At 36.8% G+C, this 6,553-nt stretch overlaps 1 pseudogene across 1 annotated transcript; it reads right to left on the bottom strand.

Annotated features, from left to right (window-relative positions):
* Nucleotides 1-1,072: 1,072 nt before the first annotated feature.
* LOC148123837 (homeodomain-interacting protein kinase 2 pseudogene) lies at nt 1,073-2,478 on the bottom strand (annotated as a pseudogene). Its single transcript, XR_015740505.1, has one exon. The product of XR_015740505.1 is annotated as a homeodomain-interacting protein kinase 2 pseudogene (transcript).
* Between the last annotated feature and the right edge of the window lie 4,075 nt (nt 2,479-6,553).

Genomic DNA, 6,553 nt, shown 5'->3' with positions numbered 1-6,553 from the left:
TAGAAGCCCAATTCAGTTTCCTGATTTTTTTTCTTATAACAAATTGCAATAAAGAAATTAGCTAAAATGAGTGTGGTGACCTCAAGATAAGAAACTTACAAACATTATACAAACATAATCATGGATTTCCCTGATGCCATGGCTAATACCACAATGCCTTCTTCCCAGACAACAAAACATTCTCCTTTTTTAATTTTATGTTTGATATATGCCTAAATTTCAAATTCTTCTGTGGTCTTGGGCAGTCTATGAAATATCACAGGTAATATACCGATGATCACACATCCCCGCCCCTCCATCCAGCTTGTTAATCGCCATCTTAAAAAATAAATGTTAAATTTTATAATAAAATAAAAATTAAATAAATTAAAATTCAAGGGCCACCAAGGGGACCACAAGCAAAATAGAGGCCAGTTAAAGAGGATAGGCTCAAGAATTAGAACTCAAAAATATGTTTTTAGCACCATAACAGAGCCTGCACATAATATTCATAGCAGCTTTTTCTCCCATGCTTTCTGTATCAGGGCAATATAACTGCAGCAAGAGGCAGGGGAACCTCTAACTTAAGCACAATATACATTTGAGCACAATATACATTCTTCTTATCCCTGTGTGAAATGGACTCTCCTTGTTTAATCAAGAATTTTTTAAATAAAAGAAGGATGGCGGATTTTCAGAGTTAGGGTCAGCTGCTGTAACCCTATGCAAAGCTCTGGAGTGAATTCTTATCCAATCCTGAAAAGTTGCTTTCATCCAGGATTTGAAATCTGGATTTTAATAGACAGTAGTGAGCAACAGGACTGACAAATGGCTCTGTCAATCTTCTGTGCATCTATCTTGCCAGGTTCTTCATAAGAACGGGCATTACCTAATTTTTACAGACAAAGCAACTGCTGCATTTCAATTGTGAGACATGGTGAGCGTGCCCATGGTATATTTTGATCAAATCTACCAAAATGAAGAATCACCTCACTGATTACTTCTGGACTTGTTCGTCTGCTAGATCTAAAACAACAGAGTCCTTTGACACCTTATGGCCAAATTAATTTATATACAGCATAATCCAATGAAATGTCACACTATAAGAAATTTGCTGTGGAAGAATATACCAAGGGCCACATGGAGCTAGAGGTGAATCTCAAGATTTTTCTGCATCACCACTGTGGCATACTAAAAAAGAAAAAAAGAACTATGATATTTTAATGATGTTGGATGTTACTTCACCACCATTTCACATTACCAAACACATATAGTATTGCAGTTATCAAACGGCAGAAATCAAATAGCATTCCATTTGTTTGTTTGCATGGTTAAATGCTTTCAAGGAATAATGTAGCCTAATGCGTTTCCCTGAAGTCTCTTACCTGTAGTATCTGGACTGAAGGTAAGTTGAGCACACAGCTTTGGACACATGACTAGCAGAACCAAAGTCAATAACCTTGACCCTATAGGGCTGCCGAGATGGATCCACCAACATGATATTTTCCGGTTTGAGGTCAGCATGGATCAAACCCAAGCTTTTCAATTTCATGAGAGCTGTGGCTACCTGTTGTAATATTGGCCTGATGTACTTAAGGGGCAATGGACTGAACTTGTTTTGCTTTAAAAAATCATACAAGTTCTGTTCTAACATCTCAAAAACCAAGCAGGTGTGGTTCTTGTGCTGGAAACATTCATAGGCTCGGACAAAGTTGTAATCGTCTGCGCTTTCAGTGCTTAACCGAGCCAAGATGCTCACTTCAATTTGACCTTGCCTGGCATAAGAAGGATGGTTTTTAAGAATCTTGATGGCCACAATTTCATTGGTGCCACGTTTCCAACATTTCACAACTTGCCCAAAAGTACCACGGCCAAGAAATTCTAATACTTCATATGTGTTGGTCATGGAACATAGCACTTCATGTTGTACCAACTGGTAATCCCCTTCGCTGTTGGAGCCACTATTTTTGGATGTGGCAGTGGACGTTGTTGTGGTGGCTACTGTGGCCCCACTGGCATTATTCTGAATCATCGGTGGATGCTCTTCGATAATTTGAACACTGCTTGTGTTCTCGATTTCCTCGCTTTTCCGTTTAAGTCCACATTTTTGGTAGGTATCCAAAAGGCTCACAGTGCTTCGACGCATCAGGTTGTGAGGTCCACCCAATGCCTGCCCAGATACTGCAACCACACCAGAGGTGTTATTGGCAGATGTTACCACAATGTGCCCGGTGCTGGCTGGGAAGATGATGGTCTGCTCATAAGGGATGCTGGGGTTTGGAATCTGGAGAGAGGCATTGATGGCAGCGGCTGCTTGAGAAGATTGCACGTTTTTGCTCTGACTATAGACTTTGCTATGTGTGCCGTACCCAGTCATATCCCAGTTAGAACTTGGTTCAACTTTTAGTTTCTTCACGCTACAGAAGGCACTTGATTGAAGAGTATGAGGAGAGAAAACTTGCACATGGGAGGCCATACCTGTATCGGGAGATAAGAAAAAACAATAATGAAGAGGTAAGATTGGATAACGTTAATGCCAAACCACTCAAGGTTATTTGCAACACTCCCACCTTCAAAGCCAATAACAATACAGTTAAAACCCACAATGGACAAAAGTCACAAAAGGTAAAATTAGAATAACATCTACTCAGCCAATATATTCAGACAATGCATACCAGTATGATTGGAAAATAACTGATGGTGAGAAACATAAACAATGGGAATCAGCTTCAACAATTTAGGATAAATGTTCCTATCAACAGGAGTCAACCTTGAGAAAACCCCACCCTCTTCATTAAAAAAAAAACCCTGCTCTCTTTTCTTTATGCCATCGCTAGATAAAGGAATGATAGATTATTTCTGTTAATGCAAAACCTCATGTTTGTCTTGTATTACAGAAAATATATTTGGCTCAAGATGGAAAATTAAGAACTTCTACTAGATCTCTAAATGCTAGAAAGGATCACTAAATTAGAAGACAAATTTATTTATTTATGTTTATTTGTCATATTTATATATCTGCCATTTCACAAAATCTGACTCTCACCATCCTACAAAATGTAAATGTTCCAGATGTGACAAGGTTTTAGAGATCTGTAACAGGACTATCTGTGTGTGAGAGAGGGGGGGTGGAGTGGGAAAGGGAAAGAGAGAGAGAAAGGGAAGGAGGGAGGGAGAGAGAGAGAGAGAGAGAGGAGGGAGAGAGAAAATGCGGTGAAGAAGGGATCTGTATTATGACTAAAACGCTGGGGAAGAGTTTAAATATTTCCAGTTCAATGGCATTTTCTCAGTGTAATCCAATAAGGCTATTTGCTGAACTAGGGGAAAATATATTACCTAAAAATATATGTCACAAGGCTGGATTTTATTTTACCTCTCATTCGGCAACTCATATTTACTTAGAGTTACTTTTATGGTTGATCGGTTTGAATCAAAGCTGCCTTCCTAGCAATGACATCATTACCAATAAACAGTAATTTTAAAAGATGGGTCAAATGGATCCCCCAGCTGCACAGAAAACTGAAATATATCAATTACTAAATCCCTGGATGATGCTGGAGCAATTCATTGTGAATCCATTATTTTATTTCTCATATGTGTTAATCACATCAGAGCAAAAAAGTACTTGAATCACAGAGATTAAAAACAAGACAGTCAACGAATTCAAAACTGAAGCAAAAGTCACTGTAATTTAAAACATGATAAAATAACAATTAACATAGTGACTAAAATAAGTATTCTCTGTGTGTCTATGGTAAGAATGTGTGTGCTTGTGTATTAAACAGAAATAATATACCACATAGAGAAATCTATTTCACATAAGATAAAAGGTCTGAGAGAAGATAACAGAGTAGGTATCAAGTAATTAGCTCTGGAGAAGATATTTCAAATGGACATAAAAAAAGTTGTGCTGAGTCAACAATATGGATAAGAAACAAAATGCAGTAATCCTTCAGCAGTGAATGTACATTCGCACTTTCTACTGGGCTCCAAAGAACTCAAAAGCAAAGAATATAACAGAAAAGTAATCTGATATGATCATAATGGCAGTTCCCATCAATACTGTATTGAGTATCTGTCACAACTTTGCTGGATATTCATTGAGGAAGAAATGCTAGAAATGAGAAAACTGAACCTGAATTTTGAAACCAGGCAAGAACTGGATATAGCTATTAGAACAAAGTAGAAATAAAAGAAAAGAAAAATATGAAGTGTCTATTACAGAAGAGATGAGATTTCTTCCGCCATCCAATTTATAATCTAGATCCTCAGACCAGGAAAAACCACAGGACTTAATGCTATATTCTCTGAATCTTCCTCCTCCAAGATGTCTGTCTAACAACAAAGATGGATCTAAAAGCATTCCCAATATACAAACCTGATCTTGTTGGGAAAATTGATAGCTTCCAGAATACCAGACAGATGTATTTCATACTAACAGTACTTCTGTCTAGCCTGTATTCAGTTTCATTCCTAGTGATGGATACTTTTCAAATAACATTTGGCATAGAAGAACTAGACAAACAGACCAGGAAAGGAGGTAGGCTTATTACCACATGATTACTTATCAGCGGACCTACATCTGTGAGAAGCATATTGGCTCTGCACAATAAATGCTGGTGGTTATCAACAATTAAACCAGCTTATGCACCAACTATGCATGTCAATCCATGTGCTTTGAAAAATAAGATGATTGACCTCTTGGATGAGGATTGTGCAATTATAACAAATATTCCGACAATATATTATTTTCTCATAATTTACTAATAGCTACAAATAGGTACAAAAAGGTTCGATTCATCTGAATGTTTGCTTCTAGCCAATAAAGAAATCCCATGCTATTCTTTTCCCCTTCCATGAAATCTGAAATGGTCTCTGATGGTTGGTCTGAGCCAGGAGCAGGGAAATTGTTCAGCCCTGGGAATTACAATAAAAATAATAAAGAACAAGACTGACTTCCTTTAATTTGCATAGTTTACTGGCATGGAACTAATATAATCTTTATTAATCTGATAGATGCCAAACAATATTTATTCTGCAATGCTCTTCTTCTGAGAGTGAAACCCTTATGGGTAATACATAATATGTAATTAGAAAAAAAATTCACATATACACATATGTTTAGCACTTGAAAAAAGGAAAATACAGTGATTGCTTGCATGGCTTCCTTCCTGTCTCAACACCTCAAGCAAATTTTTATTATCACTTGACATCACCCCATATACTTTTCAGAGGATATGCTTTCCACATTCAGAACTGGGTCATCAAGTTATAATAAATTTATTTTAGTCAGAAACTGATGAGTAACATTTTTCAGGCACTTGGGGCTGCCTGTCCTATCTATTCAGTCATCCATCCATCCATCTGTTCTTGAAGGACTACAGTATGGGTAGTGATGATATAACAATGACATCAGAAAGAGCACAGTTAAAATGTTTCATCTGTTTTGCTAGTTTACAAACTGTTAAAAAATATGATGGTCTAAAAAAAAACTACAGTTTGTTACCAACCCTTGATTTATGACCATGTTGTGTAATTGCCATTTGGGCACTTCACAACTGGCTTGTGACAAGCACAGTTTACAAAGAAGACAAAAATAAAAGTATAAGTTGCAGTCAGGTAATGTTTTGCTTAACCATAGTGGCTCACTTAATAACCGAAGGAGAAGTAAGGTTTTACGCCCATCATGGTTAGAGTTGCCAATTTTGTCAACACAACTTTAAGAATTCCATATATCTTAAAGTTGCAACTTTGAAGAATACTGGTTTAAATTCTTAGCTGTGCAAATTTTGAAACCAGTCTTTAATTCTAATAATTGTTCTGAAAAACTTATAAATAGTAGAATGCAATTATTTTTTCATCAAGTATAAAAAGATTTGAGATCCATTTGATGGGATTCACAATCTCCAATGAAAGGAATCTTTTCTATTGTAATTCTGTTAATATCTAAACATTTTCATAAGCTTGGCGTTAGTTGTTTAAAAAAGGGATATGCCATTTGATAGTATTTATAGGAACTTGTTCAAATGTTATAATTTATTGGAATAATAACAAGTGAGAAGTAATTTGGGTGTTCCTTTAGAAACAAACAAGGATATGGAGGAAGGTGATTGGCATCACACCAATTAGTCTTCCACCTAATCTCCATAAATTCAATATATGATTTGTAGATAATCAGTACATATGTTCTTATTGGTGATAAAACTATCCAAGCTCAAAATAATAATTTTGTCTGAATTATAGATTTAACCATATTACCATTCAAGTCAGTATTTTTAGTAATACAGTCTTATTCCTTCTACCTATTTGATTTCTACTGCACTGGGACTCCAAGGGAAAAGTCAAGGCAAGTGTACCAACTAGAATACATACTACATCATCATCATTGGCCACACTATCACCCACCACTCTCGTGAGTTCATTGAAGCCTGGCACTCTGCAAGCAATTCCATCAATAGACACATTGACCTCAGTACTGGTTCAGCCTGGTTCTCTCTGCCGCTCTGTTGTTGGAGCCACCAACCCACCCGGGCTCCCATACTCACCTTTATCCTCTGCTTTTGAAGCATAGCTG

Source organism: Pseudonaja textilis, unplaced genomic scaffold, assembly GCF_049901715.1.
Source record: "Pseudonaja textilis isolate UNSWEBS1 unplaced genomic scaffold, rPseTex1.2 PTEXCTG192, whole genome shotgun sequence".
In the NCBI taxonomy this organism is placed as follows: domain Eukaryota; kingdom Metazoa; phylum Chordata; class Lepidosauria; order Squamata; family Elapidae; genus Pseudonaja; species Pseudonaja textilis.
This window is presented reverse-complemented; position numbering and strand designations above follow the sequence as displayed.